The 16,284-nt window shown below is 35.5% G+C and overlaps 1 non-coding gene across 1 annotated transcript; it reads left to right on the top strand.

Annotated features, from left to right (window-relative positions):
* Positions 1 to 13,660: 13,660 nt before the first annotated feature.
* LOC129520390 (U6 spliceosomal RNA) lies at positions 13,661 to 13,767 on the top strand. The gene has a single exon (XR_008666604.1). It is a non-coding gene; the product is annotated as a U6 spliceosomal RNA (small nuclear RNA).
* Positions 13,768 to 16,284: the final 2,517 nt, after the last annotated feature.

The raw sequence follows: 16,284 nt of genomic DNA on the forward strand, positions 1-16,284 counted from the left end.
TGTCTATTCCTTTGTCAAACGACACTGTGTGGCTTCTAGCATTTTGTTATTAATACTGCTGTCATTCATATTTTTGCATGTTTCTTCCTGCACATATGGAAGAATTTTTCTAAGATTTGTATGTAAGGGTAGAAATATTGATTTGCAGGGTATGAGGGTATCTTTACAAGATAATGTCAACCAGTTTTCTGGGGGGAAAAAAAGCTCAAATTTGATTTCCCACCAGCAGTGTATGAACTAACTGTTCCTGTAGATCTACATCCTCTCGTATTACCATATTTCTTAATTTTTCGGCACTCTAGTGGGTATGTGTAATAATTACAAATGACTTTACTTTTTAAAATGTTTTAATTTTTTAAAAGATTTTATTTATTCATGAAAGACACAGAGAGAGGCAGAGAGAGAGAGGCAGAGACACAGGCAGAGGGAGAAGCAGGCTCCATGCAAGGAGCCTGATGTGGGACTCGATCTGGGGACTCCAGGATCACACTCTGGGGCGAAGGCAGGCACTAAACCACTGAGCCACCCAGGGATCCCCTACAAATGACTTTATTAACCGATTAATAATCCCTCTCATTGTTGTCTAAATTACATTTCATTCATCATAACACTTAACACATATTTATTGAATGCCTACTATGTGGCAGGTATTGTTAACTGTGCTGTGGATCCAGCAATAAGCAAAACAGAAAAATAAATACCTGCCCTCGTGAGGATTAAGTTCTAATTGGGCAGAAACTGAAAAAGAATATAACAGCTAAGTGAATTATGTGGTATATAAGGAGATAACAAGTGCCATTGAGAAAAATAAAGAGAAGTGAAGAATCTGAGAGTAGAAGGCTGGTTGAAATTTTAAATCGGGTTGATTTTTGTGAGCGAGAATTTGAGCAAGGAGTTGAAGTAGTGAGGACTTTGGGATGTATAGGGAGCAGCCAGGGCAGGAAGGATCGTGGTATGTTTGAAGAATAGTTACAAGGCCATTACATCAGGAGCAAACTGAGCGAAGAGAGAGTGGTATGAGATGAGGTTGAAAGGTAATTTGGGAGCCAGGCTAGCTAGCATCTTATAGGCTACCTTAAAGATTTAGCATTTATATGGTGAAAAGTGAATCTGTTGAAGGATTTTGAGCATAGGATTTATATGTGAGGCCTGAAGCAGCAGTAGGTTCAAGCAAAAGAGGCCAGTTAGGAGAGGACCAGAGAAATGTGAAAGATGATGGTGAATTGGACTATGGTGATAAAAATGGACGTGGTGAAACTGAGGAGAGTAGATATTTTTTAAATACTGGCTTATCCTTGAACGTGGAAGATCTCTATGTATTTAGTTCTTTTATTTTTATTTATTTATTTTTACGGATTTTATTTACTTATTCATGAGAGACACAGAGAGAGAGGCAGAGACATAGGCAGAGGGAGAAGCAAGCTCCCTGTGGGGAACCGGATGTGGGACTTGATCCCAGGACCCCGGGGTCACAACCTGAGCCAAAGACAGAAGCTCAACTGCTGAGCCACCCAGGTGTCCCTATTTAGGTCTTTTATAATGCCTCTCACCAATGTTATATTTTCTACATACACATCTGTACATCTTTTGTTTCTGTTATTACCATAAAGAGCACCCCTCCTGCCACTTCTCACTCTTGCTCTCCCTCCTTTCAACACTTTTTCAGATTGTTACTTGTGTGAGATACCATTTATTTTTGTATAGTGTCTGCATAACATGGGTAAAACCCTGCTGAATTCTTATTAATTCTGGCAATTTGTCTATAGATAATTCCAGGTATTTTATGTGGTCAATAATATCATCTATAAATCATGTTTTCTTTCTTTATTCTTTAAATATTTATGCTCGTAATTTATTTTGCTTCTTTTATTGTACTGAAAAAGATCCTCAATAAAATTGGAATAAAATTTAGCGATATGGGCATTCTTGGCTTGTTCTGGATTATGAGGGGAATACATTTCATATTTTACCACTAAGGATATTTGTAGTAGACTTTTGGTATATCTTTTATCAGGATAAGAAGCTCCCTTCTATTCTTAGTTTTCTTGGCTCTCTGTCTGAAGAGATGCTGAATTTTATAAAATTCCTACATCTCTTAGATGATCTTGTGTTTTTCCTTTTAAATATGTTTATGTAGTTTAGGGATCGCTGGGTGGCGCAGCGGTTTGGTGCCTGCCTTTGGCCCAGGGCGCGATCCTGGAGACCCGGGATCGAATCCCACGTCGGGCTCCCGGTGCATGGAGCCTGCTTCTCCCTCTGCCTGTGTCTCTGCGCCTCTCTCTCTCTCTCTCTGTGTGACTATCATAAATGAATAAAAAAATTAAATATGTTTATGTAGTTTAATAGATTTGCAATGTGAAAATATATTTGTACTCCTAAGATAAGTCAAACCTGGTCATGTGTGTTTTTTATGCTATTCTGGATTGAGTTTGTAAATCTATTGTTTAAATTTTTGATATTCATAAATGAGATAAAGCTATGATTTTCCTTGTGAAAACTGTTCTTGTCTAGTTTATAAGTGATACCAGTACTTCTATTTCTCAGGTTTCATATCCACTGTATAGAATTTGTACACACAAAAGTGGTAAAGGATATTTTAATACCTTAGTCCTTATTCACTAATATCATACTTACTAATATCTTTACTTAATCACTACATACCTTTAATATCTTACTTACCAATACTTAATATGTGGATTTCCTACATATTGACACAATTCAAAGATTTGTGTTAGGCCACATGGATATTTTACGGTAACACATGTTTGCCTTAGCTAATGAAATCAACATTCAGTCAATATGTATTATGTCCGTTGTGCTTTTGTAATTCATAAGGGATGATTAACTTATGTTGATGGGTAAACAGCACAAGAATGATTATGCTATGGGGCTAAGGTGTTGCAAACCAATTCCTACAGGAGTGTGAAGTTTTGAACATATGAATGTTAAATCAGAATCACTATGTAAAGTGTCTACTATTTTATTATACATGCATTTTTTTTTCAAAAGTTTTGTGTGTGTATTAGTTCCCAGATCTCTGCCCTAGCCACCAGGGCTCCTGTTATGGTGTCTGCCTGCTTTTAGATTACCTAACATTTTCAAGTTAACTGAGTCTTATTAATTGTGATTTGACTAATTCACTCAAAGGTCAGAGATCTTTTCAAGCTGTAAGTCTCTTTAAGTTGGTGTCACTTCTAGATTTCACCAGACTACAGAAGTTGTTAAATAAATAGATTGATTAGAACTGAATACTTAGAAACAACAACTTAGAAGAAAATTTAAACTAACAACTTAATAATATCAAGAAGTTGTTTAAATGGATTACATTTTTTTCTTCACAGTGTTACGGAATTAAGCATTTGCTTTATACAATGGTAGTAGTTTGAAAACTCCAGAGATGTATTTATTTGACAACACGATGAACTCCTTGTGTAGGATTACCAGATATAAATGCAAGACATAGAATATTTGGGACATATACAAATAAATATTTGGTGTTTATTCAAATTTTACTTTTTGAATTTTTCAATTTATTCAGTTGTGCCTGGATGTCTTACAGTTTTGTTTGCTGAATCTGGCAACCCTCTCCCTTGGGGAATTAAAAACAAAAATAAGTTTTCATAAACACAGTGTATAATTTTAAAGTAGCACCCAGCTCATCTGACTAAGCCTATCATGTAATCACTTCAAATGGTTAACATCTGTTCTGGTTATTCAAAAATAAGAAAGCAAGTCAATTGGGAGAGTTGGTGTACATCCTTTCTACACATTTAAATAGAATTTTAGGCAGTTCTTGGTATGCGGTCTTTTACATGTGAGATGGAAATATGTAGGACAATAAGAACAAGTGAGGGAAAAAGGAGTTGCTACATTCTCTCCTGACAATGGCTGGGGTGAAGACTTCTTTCAGTAGTCGGGTCTAGGGTCTAGGGTCACTTTGAGCAACTAGCTCAAGATGCCTGGACATTCACGAATGTATTAGAGATGGATGTAAATGAAGGAAGAGGGCAAAACTCTGAAACACAGTTACTTGGAAAATTGACTTACGGGTCCAAGGCCAGAGAATAGTTTGGTTAAAAAGTAAGCGAAAAAAAAAAAAAAAAAAGAAGAAAAGAAAAAAACAGGTAAGTGAAATAACTGATAGTTTCAACTAGTCCCTCTATTCACCGGGCAAGACCTGCTGCCCCTAACTGCCCATTCTACATTCTGATGAGAAATCCCGGGATTATTTTAAAGAGGAAATACTGTTAAACGCTCTTTCTGTTCATAAATTTTCAGTCTCTGAGAAGTTTATTTTCCAAGCAGAAATAATTCCCATTTCCATAAATAAACTTGCAATTAGGTTGAGAAGAAAAATTCCAAATAACTTGAAAGCCATTTTGGGAATTTGCATTAAACCAAATAGAGAAGTCACATAAAGACTTATGTGGCTTTTTAAATGGCCATAGCTAAGTGTGCAAATTACCTCATAGAGTTAAATACTGCAGGCAATAATGTAATTTGAGCAGAGAGGAAGGAAATTCTTACTAAGTTTTAGTGATTAAGTAGGTTTTTTACTATAATTTGGTAAAAGCCCCCTGGCTTCCAATAGGATTCGCCACCTTGAGATTAACTCTCATTTATGAAAATCAAGGCAAAGTGAAAAGTTAAACCAACATGATATGCAAAACTCATCAGTATCAAATTTCCCATTTTAAAGTATGTTTACATTAAATTCCAAAAAAAGTTAAGATAAAGTGCCAAGTTGTCAAATTTTTATTTATGAATAAAAAACTTTAATATTATCTCTTACTAGTGTGACTTTACTTAGAAATAGAAGACTGCTCAGGAAGCTGAATATCAGTCAAGTTTCAATAATTAGTCATGTTAGTCAGTGAAGCTTCCATATTTTGAGTAGTAGAATATTCTTAAGCCCTCTGGCATTAATGTTAATACTAACTAAAGAGCACTGTTGCCAATAAATAGCAAATGATTCACTTTCTAAACTCGTGTTTTCTGAAAATTAACTTGAATTGGGTCTGTCATTTCTTAATTCAAGAATATATGTTTTTTATATGTGTAATTACTTTTTTGATATTTTGTGGATTTTTTTCATTTTTTTATAATGATTTTTCTCTGCTCTCAATGGTTTAATATATGATAGACTAAAATACTTAGGGCAAATTACCTGTTAGGATAGGGTTTATAGGTATCATGGATTGTGCAAAACCATTTGCAGTTGAATAATACTCCTTATATGTTAATATAGAAGCTTATTATCTCTCTAATATATATCACTTTGGCTGGGAATAAACTTGTCTGTAAAGAATATTATTTTTTTTGAATTTTTATTTATTTATTATAGTCACACACACACACACACACAGAGAGAGAGAGAGGCAGAGACACAGGCAGAGGGAGAAGCAGTCTCCATGCACCGGGAGCTTGATGTGGGATTTGGTCCCGGGTCTCCAGGATCATGCCCTGGGCCAAAGGCAGGCGCCAAACCGCTGCGCCACCCAGGGATCCCTGTAAAGAATATTATTGAGCAGAAAGCACATTTTGATTCTAGCAGTCACATTGGTCAATTCCCAGTGCAAAAAAAAAAAAAAAAGCCCAAGAGTCTGAATGTTTTTTGTTCAGACTTCTGAATAAGGGATGGAAAGAAACTTTTCATCAGCTCTTTAGCTCTCCAGAGTAGAAATCTAAAGGTATCTTTTTGGTCCATGAATAGATTACCAAGAATTTATTTGACATTTAATGAATTCTGTGTGCCATGCAACATAGTGCACAGTATAGTCTGTGTCTTCAGAGCTTTCCTATTTATTTAAAAAATGTTTTTTTGGTGAAAGAATCAGGTGTACATTTAGCTGCGTTAAAGTGAGACACTGTACAACCATGTGTCTGTCTATTGTGTTGCAAAGTGCAAATTCCTCATCTGGAATTTTATACTCCATAGTATGAGCATACCCTCTTTCAAAGTTTTTGGACAATTTTTTGTCCTGTGTATAGATTCCACCATAGTTTGATGGAGCTCTTTGTAATTAGTTAAAACTAATATTAGCCAGTTTTTCGAGTGCTCATCACGTGTCAGGTATTTTACAAGCATGAAATCATTTAAGCCTGACAATAATTCTACAAGGTAGTTACTACTATTACCCTTACTTTATAACCTGAAAAAAAAAGAAAGGGGATAAAAGGGCAAAGCATGAAGATGTTGGGCAACTTGCCCAAGGTCATGGAACTAGAGGTTGGCATTGTCAGCAGGTGAACCTCAGCTGGCTGGTCCCAGGGCGTGCAGGTGTAATCGCACTGTTATGCCTCCTTCTTGCCTGCTCTTCAGCTTCTGACCTTGTGTTCTCGTTCCTCCTTACAATGCTTCCTTCCACCATTAAAACTTTTTCTTTTTATTGAATTCCTGTTCATCTTTTAAGGTTGTTCTCAAAAGGCACCTTTTCTTATTGACCATACACAATGTCCCCCTTCTGCTATTCTAAACTTCTCTATAGCACTTTAACTCTTTTCAGCTATTTATTAAATTTTACCTTGTATTTTTGTAATATTTGCACGTATCTGCATTGGGAGATTATCAGCTTCTTGGCTGTCTCTTAATTCACTCATTTACTTATTCAACTGAATGAATGAATTCATTTATTCCTTCAGCTCTCTGTCATTGCGCAAGTCTCTGCAAGACATGGAATTAGAGTTCTTGAGCACAAAAAAACCTTTTAGAGTAATTATAACAAATAATTACAATAGCAGTGGGGTCAGGACATGATAAAGTGCAAATATGGGAAAACCAGGAGTTCAAACTGAAACTAGCTGGTGATTGGGGAGGTGAAAGACAAGAAAAACTTCTTAAGTTCTTGATATAGAGCTGAAAGCCTGGCATTGAAATGATTGGCGAAGAAATGGATGTTATAGTCCATAGTGCCACAGCACTGTGTTCCCGCATGTAGTAGGTGCTTAGCAAACATTGGCAGAATTTAATCAGATTAAAATCGTTTCCATTCATTGCCCTGTTTGTCATTTACATGTTCTCCTACCATGTGGACCCAGTGAGAACAACTTTGATGCTACTGATCAGAAAAGACTTTATAGAAATGAAAAGTTTCAGCTTTTTGTGAAGTTTGTTGAACGATCTCACAATTGCACATCATGGCTAATAGATTGGCAAATACTGTGGGCTTTGTAGTCTTTATTTTCTCTAAAGCTCTCTATTTTTTTAGAGATTGTTAGATAAATACATGGCGGCATTCCACACAGAGTGTGCAGAACAGAACGTTCAAGGATAAATCCTACCAACCTGAAGGGATAAAAGAATTTTTAAAAAGTCAACTTGCATTTCAGGTGGTTAGTCTGGGCAAAAAGAGAATAGAAACAGCTTTTATTTAGCCCATTCAATAATTCAAATCACTGGAGAACAGTAGTGGTGTCATCCCCAGGCAGCAAATTCTCTTATTTATTTTTAAAAACATTTTTTTTCTGCCAATGGTCTATTTCTACCATCTAATGAAAGCTGAAGATCGATTCTTCCCTGGTGAGTGCAGAGAGTTGGCCAAATGTGGCTGCATCACAGGTGACATATGTCAATACCTATGGAATTATAAAAATAGGCAGCCGGCATTGGCTCTGGTGTTTTAACATTAAAAAAATGTAGTATAAAGCTATGAGAACATGTGTGTTCTCTATGATCTTTGTACCAGGAAAGGTGTGATCGATATTTCCAGTCTAAAAGCACTCATACTTTTTTTTTTTTTGCAATATTGTGGAAAATTGAGTGTCTTTCATAGCAATTGTACGTATAAAATGTTTACTTGAAATTTACTTAAATAAATTTTCCTTAGCATAGTATTAAAGGAAAAGAACAGTGTTTTCCATAGCATATGCCCGCATTTGTGCTTTAATCATAACAGCCTCATTTTCCAAAGGTTTATTTACATAAGTGCTTTCTCTGTAAATGTTACATTAGGAAAAAATACACACATTCACATAACCTTTTAAATCAACCACTGCTGGCAAAATGAATGGAGGAGACCCAAGAAATATGCCAAGAGTGGTTTGGAAATGTAGTTAGCCTTAATGCTGTTTGTAAAATTCATTTTAACTTTGATGCCTGATTGCTTTGCAACACTTTTTCAAGATTCCATCTGGCACCCTAAGTGTAGTGGGTAATCTGTGCTGAAAAGGGAGTTTGGGAGGTGTTAAGTACATTGCCTCATGGGGATCTTGGACTAGGCTTTTTAGGCAGAGGTACTTTTAACCGATTACTATCTGGTGAATCTGACTTTGGTCTTCGTTCTGTGCCCTGGAGACCTGCTTTTTTAGAGTAGGATCTAACTTCATTACCTTTTTAGTGTATGATAATGAGACCAAAGGGCCCCCTTCTAACATGGTGAAAGGGATTGCCCTCAGATATTTAAACTCCTTTCACTTTCTAGATGCATTTTTTAAAGATTTAGCCACTTATGGTTTTATTTTATTATTTACTTATTTTTAAGAAGCCCTGTGCCCAGCATGGAACCCAACACAGAGTTGAACTCATGATCCTGAGATCAAGACCTGAGCTGAGATCAAAAGTTGGATGCTTAACCAACTGAGCCACCCAGGCGCCCTTCTACACGCACTTTTAAAGGAGCTGATGAAATTGACCAACTGTTTTGATCTTGAATGGGTAAAATCTACAAAGATAAAGCCAGAAAAACAAAAGTCAGAAACATCCTAATAACTGAGGGAAATTTTTGATGAGTTCTTCAAATTTTGTTCAGTTCTCAAACTTACTTTTATCATTCTGATGTCATATTTTCTAAATTCATTGGGTACATTTTTTCTTTGGTTTGGCACGGACCCAAATATTGTAATTGTGAGACCACAAAACAAAGTAATTTACTTTTTCTGTGTAAGTTCTGAATTATTTTTAGAAATGTTTTACCTTAGAAGCATAAATGTTTAAAATTGAGAGAGATACCAGCAAACCTTATTTTAGTCACTTTTAATGTTAACTTTCTAAGGACAATTTAAGAAAATTCTGTCTCTAGTATATCCTCCTACTGTCCTCCCTAGGGGGGCAAAATTCTTTCTCAAGATTACACTGCCATCTGTTTTCATTCGTTTGGTATTTGGTTGCAATTGTTTCACAGGGTATATTTTTGAATAATAATTAATAGAAGTAAATCAAACCTCTCAGAGAAATAATTCTCATATGTGGAATAACAAAACCAGATGAAAATATGACTGGAAATATCAAGTTTATTTTCAAAGTTAAGGACTGGAGAGTTTGCCTTGTGACCTTGATCAAGGTCAATAGGACTCATGTGAATAAGTCTTGGCAGAATGCTCCAAAATGCTATCCCCAGGAAGTATCTAAGGAAACTGGAACCAGGTTAAAAAGGTCAAGAAAACACAGGGCCATGAAAGAAAGAAAATCTCAGAAATCCATTCTTTGTAAAAGCTAGACTAACATGTTCTATTAAATCATTCAGTATTTTTGGCAGTATATTGGAAGTAAAATTTTATACTCTAGAGCAACCATGACTAATTCTTCTACCTGCTGTCCCTTGGTCTCTATATTTTTTCATTGGTGTTTTCTTTCTGTAGCTATGCTGAATTCCTCTTGGGGGAAGACCAATGAAGAGTCCATTTTCTCGTTATTCAATATGGTCTAAAAATCTCATCAGCATGCTGATCTCACTTTGAAATCAATGGAGTCTCGGCCCCCCGAAGAGGTATTTAACTAAATGAGAAACAGCTCATGGGAAAATGACAGGGAAACCATTTTATCATACTAATGTACATTTCAAATCCAGATGTAAAAACATGATGGACAATAGAAGGCAAAATTGTTTGACAAAGGCCATGATGCAAAGAAACCTATTATATCAGGAATTAATTTAGTTCATGTAACAAATGTCTCAATTAGACAAAGGGGGGAATAAAAAGAGGCAAATGTTAATGTCATTAAGTTAATGTAATTAATGTTTAGGCAGGATGATTCAGCATAATTCAATACTTATTTGAACTCCTGAGCTAACAAGTTGTATACCAGGTTCTGTAATTTTTTATTGTCTATGACCAGAAACAACATTTTCAGAATTATAAATTGTACCTTTGAGCATATTACTGTATAGAAGTTCATATTATCTGTATTTTATCATAGAAGCATGATTGTTTCCGGGAATAATCAGAAATCTGGTTATTTCCTGGGAATATTATTTCCTTTGTAGGTCAGCTCAGTGGTAAGCCTCATTCCCCAGGGCTTCTCACTTTTTTCAACACTGGGAGTCTTGTCATTCTCCAAGACTTTCAAACTCACACAGAAACTTTTCAACAGGAGAGTAGAACCATTTGCTATGCAGTCTGTATCCTTTCTATCATTTACTTTTCATTTACATTTATGTAAAGTTACATACATTTACATAAGTATAAACATGGAAATTTTCATTCACATTTCAGGCATTTATTGAGGACAACCATTCCTATGTTAGAGTCATCCATCCTTTCACCTTCTATTTTCCTATGTGATGTCACTATATCAATCACCCCAAATATTTCAACTCTCGTGGCTTCTTATTCCTCTATGTCGACGTCTCTCCATATTTGTCTCCAGGGACTTACCTCCACAGCCCAATCCTGAACATTGCCCTCAACTGAAATGGATTAGAAGCATCATTTCTTTTCAGAAAACCTTACCAGCATTCCCTACACTCTTGTTCTTTGATCTTGTTGGGCCTTCAGTCCCTTGACATCCAACTTCATCTTCTATTCCTGGACTTACTTTAAGGTATTCCTTCCTTTTCTCAACATTCTTTTCACTTCAGGTGTCCTTTAGCTAATAGCCTCAGGTCCTTTGCTTCCCTGGCTTTGTACGTCATCCCTTAAAAATCTCCCTGCAAATCAAAAACCATTAAAAATTGCCTTCTACTTTCTTAACACCTGTTAGAGTTTAAAATCGGAGGCAATTACACTTTAACAGCTGCTCTCTGATTTATTTCAACAACTATCCTGATCTTTCCATCTGTCATGCACTTTACTTTGTTCTCCTGCACACTTAGAGATAATCTTGACTTTTATTTCTAAGAGAGAAGAGTATGAGCCACCAACATGACTTGTCTTTATTAACTCTCTGTCCTCTTACAAACATGTCTATGTCTGCCTCAAGCTTCGTTTTCTTTTCTTCAGTCTTTCTTCCTCTCTTTCCATCTTTTTCTTAAATATCAGCATTAAAAACAAACAAAAACAAAGTTGTATCTCCAGATTACACCCCACTTTATATGGCACCAGTTTATCTTAACAAGTCTTGTGTGTGTGTGTCCCTGGTTAAGTCACTTAACCTGGTAAGTTCGGGTTCATCAATGTTCAGTGTTTGGCCAATGTCACACTGCTCGTGGTAGAGCACCAACCCATTTCAAGTCTTGTTACTTGTTATTTATCTTTTCATCTGCAATCTTCCAAATTGAATGTGCGCTCCCTATTCATTGTATCCATCACAGTGCTTAGCCCAGTACTTTACAAGGTATTGGTAGAATCTTGGCTTCAACCATGATAAAGTAATCACAGTGATTCATTGCTTTAAATTCTGCACTTAAAGGATATAATCACGTAAACTCTGCTCTTGGTGTCCAATTTAAAGAAATGTAACAGAAGATCCTTTTCAATGGCAGTCCAATGGAGGCTGGCATGATCTTTTGAACGCTTGAAAAGAGTAATGGTTTACATCACTGAACTATAAAATTGTACTGCCGGCTCCTAATGACCTTCTTGACTGTCAAGATTTCCCTCTGGTTCTCCAAATGCCTGAAATTATAAAAGAAGAAAAATTTGAAATACTAAAATCATATTAGAAACTGCACCTGGAGAAAATGCTTCCAGGGGTCATAAAATCGCTAGGTTATGCAGATGAAACAATTTTATTTGAAAAAAAAATCATAAAGAGAACTTATGCCATGAATCAAAGTATCTAAAAAGAGGTAGTAAAAAAACTACTGCATTTTTTTTCAATTTTCTATTCCATTTGGGACAAATATTTATCAGATACATTAAAGAAAAGTTTTTGTCAAAGTAACTTTGCATATACAATTGTGAAATTATTTGGAGTTGCCGCTTTTCAGTCATATTGTGGATATTGCTTTTGAGTATAGCAATAGAATAACATTTCTCTCACTTGAAGTATGAAAAGTAATTTTCCTACTTTACTTTTCTTTCCTACTATTTCTCGGATATTATTGCCCTTATGTCCCCTGTAAGTGTCACATCTGATTGGATGCATTTCCATAAGCTTTTCTAGATTTTGTTAAATGTGCATCTTTATTTTAGAGGATAGATGACAACAAAAAGATTAAATCCACATGTTAAATCCAGGTGCATCTGAGGAGACATACTTGAGTTTGAAGATATTAGTAGGGGAAAAGTTTTACCTGTCTTATTTACTGGAGTACTATTCAAGGGCATTACCTGTCATAAGAGAATGTAAAGAAAAGGAAACATATATCAACATATGGGTTGGCTTTTAAAACCACCCATGTAGTTTGAACCAATTTACTAATTGCCTAATATGACATACAGCATAATGAGAGAAATGCTAGAAATCCCAGCCATAAAACTGATGTCATTAAACCGTCACGGGCAGAACACTGTGCATCTTTGTCCTGTTAATGTGTATAATTAGAGACCCCTTGTTCATTTCATGGCAATTATAAAATTTTTTCCAATTGTACCAGTCACATCATTTGCATTCCTTCACGTTCTGTAGTATCAGCTCATGAGATGTATTAAATGGGAATCACTCATTGTGATGTGAAAAAGGAGATCAGGAGATGAAACAAATGACTCTCTTTTGCTATCAGTTTGGGAAAACTGATGAAAGTGTTGGAAGGAAGTTGGCCAGATGGTAAAGTGTTTTATCAGAGACTAAATTACAGTGCGGTAGTTTGATATGTTCAGTAATACCTGCTAAAACATTAAAAGTGAGAGAGCAATAAAATGACATGTAGCCTCAAAAACATTTGCCCATTCTAGGTTTGAGCATTCTTCTTTGAACTTATTCCTTTTTGCTTTGGCAGAACTGGGAAGGGGATATGGCTTTTCATGTAATCATTGCGCCTTGAATTAGACTAATAGCTGGTTCCATTAGGTTTGTCAGTAGAAGTAGAATTTGCCAGTATCCTACTCTGTCACTTAAAAACTATTCTCTAGGGGGATTATGTGGCAGATGCAGGCTTATACATGTTAGAGTGAGTAACTCCTCACTGGAGTTTTATGGAAAGATTTTTTTTGGCTATCTGGGATGCATTTAGAACCCTCTTCTCTCTGTCAACTCTGTCAATTGTTTACTTGAAATTCATTCATTTAATAAACATAGGAGTGCCATTTGGAGAAAATCCTACCCACACCAACCCCTTCATCTTCGCCTAATTCTATTCCATTGGATCTCATTGAAAGAGAAGAATGAGAGGCTTCTTTCTGGACACAAACTCTCTTCTCACCCTACTTCCAGCCAGCGCCTCTCATTCCTTCCTAAGCCTCTACCTTCAGTGTCTGTCCTCATGGCACCCACATTGTCCTGCTGTAGCAAGAATTCCTCATCTTGATATCTGATCACCTTTGATCTCTCTTCTAATCTCTTGTACTTCTTAAGGTGAGTATGCCTTAGTTTTGGGGATAAAAACTAAATATTTGGTTTATAGTGCTCACTTCAGCAGCACATATACTAAAATTGGAACAACACAGAGAAGATTAGCCTGGCCCCTGAGCAAGGATGACATGCAAATTTGTGAAGTGTTCCATATTTTTCTGATGGTATCACAGGTGCAGACGTATGTCCAAACTCATCACATTGTATACATTAAATATGTGCAGGTGTTTGTGTATCAATTATACTTTAATAAAGCTATGAAAAATCAGTACTTGTTATAAAAGTTGATCAAATCCAAATGTGATCTGTACCAGAGTTAATAGTATTATATCAACTTCAACTTCCTGGTTTTGAAAATGTGTTATGCTAAACTAAAAAAATATTTTAAAAATAAATATTTGGTTTATGGTGGGTATTTATTGGATGACAAGCACTACACAATTATCATATAGGATAAATAACTCTCACTACATCTTACATTTTTTGGGAAGAAAAAAATGTTGAATTTGATTCAAATCAACTCAGTTCATTTCAAATATGCCTCTACCGTAAGTGTCCTAGAGGTGCTTTAATGAAAAATTTCTTGTTATCCAAGTTAAATATATTTTGTGTAGTTTTCTGAGGTTCTTATGGAAAACTATTTTATAATTATAAGGTACTTCCAAGATTTGTATGTAAACAATAATCAATTCTGGTTATTGCCAGAAGGTAGTGCCTTTTTTAAAAAAAAAATTGGTTTTCACCAATAACCTTACTCAGACATAGATATATTTAGGCTTTCACGCCAGTCCCTTAGCCTTCATTAGTACCAAGTAGTTATGCATGATGGAGAACGTGTTGATATAGAGAAATGATGCATTCTGGCTATTAAATTCAGGAAGACTACATTTGCAGGCATGGTTTTGAGGTGATGTTTTCATGCTCAACTGCAATTATTTAAAATTCTTTTAAGGAAGTTCTTATATTCATAATTACTTTGACTAAGTATAAACAATAGATAAATACTTTTCAAAGACTTAACATCACTAAACAATTTTTTATGACTTTTTTAGAGAAAAAGATATGTATGTTTCTTTTGCATATGTAATGCTGTAGTACCTTGAAATGGAAGAGACCATATATTAGTCAGTTAGGGCTGCTATAACAAAATACAGACTGGTTGGTTTAAAGAACAGAAATTTATTTTCTCACCATCTTGGAGGCTGGAAAGTCCAAGATCAAGGTGTCAGCAAATTGGGTGTCTTGTGAAGGTGTCCTGGCTTATAGACAGCTCCCTCTCACTATGTTCTCACATGGTCTTCCTTGGATAGCAAGGAAAGGTAGAGGAAGAGACAACGACAGAGACAAAGGGAGGGAGAGAAAGAGAGTGTGAGCGAACTCTGGTGTCTATTGTTATAAATCCTATGGAATCAGGGACTCACTCTTATGCCCTCATTTAACCTTAATTATTTCCTTAGAAACCCTGTCTCTAGATATAGCCATGTTGGAGGTTAGGGCTTCAACATATGAATTTTAGGGGGATACAAGCATTCAGCTCATAACAGACCATATAGTTCAACTCTGATGAAAACTTTTGACTCTGTGTATGAGCATTTTGTTACAAACTAGAGAATGAATTATTCAATCTGAATAATATTTGCTTATGCTAGCACAGTTACAACTTATAGAGAAACTGAGTCTAGCTTCATGAAACCATCTTTAGTGCAAATATAAGACATATTTATATTCTGTTAATGAAATATGTTTCCATAGTGCAGTGCAACTGGTGAATTCTGATCTATTGTCTCATTAGTCTGAAATTAGACCCTTACATTGGAGTGAAAGTATAATATTCACTTACATTGCAGCTGTCCTGAAAAACAGTTTACATTTTTCAATTTCTGTGACAAAACCCTTTGATTTTTACTGATAATCAAAATGAGACTCTAATAACAGCTTATCGTATTATAAAAGTAAGAAGTTAGTTACAAACTAAGTTCCAGTTGACATTGATTCATTGTGATTGTATCCTCCAAAATATCTACTATTGATTCATTGTGATTGTATCCTCCAAAATATCTACTATTCAGGTCCTATAGAAATGCATAGTTGTTATAGGCTATATGTCTGCCAAAGTGAGATTGTATCAACTGATATATTTTTACTCATATGTTACATTTTAAATTTCTCTCCAAGGTTTGTACATGAACCCACTGAATCATCACTTGGTTAACAATATCTGATACACTTTAGTGTCTTCTGGTTTATTATTTTCTCTTGGCTATGACATGAAGTGCACTGATTCACACCAACCTTCTTCTTTCTTACACTGTCACCTTGCCCAAGATTTATATCCAAGCAGAAATGAGAAAAAGAAGTGAGCCCCAAACCCCGGGGCTCACCGAGCCTGCTGGGGATCAGGTCCCACATCAGGCTGATGACTGAGATGTATATGATTATTACTATAAATATGCTTACTCTTGGTACATTCTAAAAAAGTAAGAATGTCCTTTAGAAGTAAAAATTTCACTCTTTGCAGGTGACATGATACTATACATAGAAAACTCAAAAGACTCCACCAAGAAACTAGTAGAGCTGATAAATGAATTCAGTAAGATCGCGGGATAAAAACAATCAATATACAGAAATCCACTGCATTTCTATGCACTAATAATGAAGCAACATAAAGAGAAATC

This window comes from Nyctereutes procyonoides, unplaced genomic scaffold, assembly GCF_905146905.1.
Source record: "Nyctereutes procyonoides isolate TBG_1078 unplaced genomic scaffold, NYPRO_anot_genome, whole genome shotgun sequence".
In the NCBI taxonomy this organism is placed as follows: Eukaryota; Metazoa; Chordata; class Mammalia; order Carnivora; family Canidae; genus Nyctereutes; species Nyctereutes procyonoides.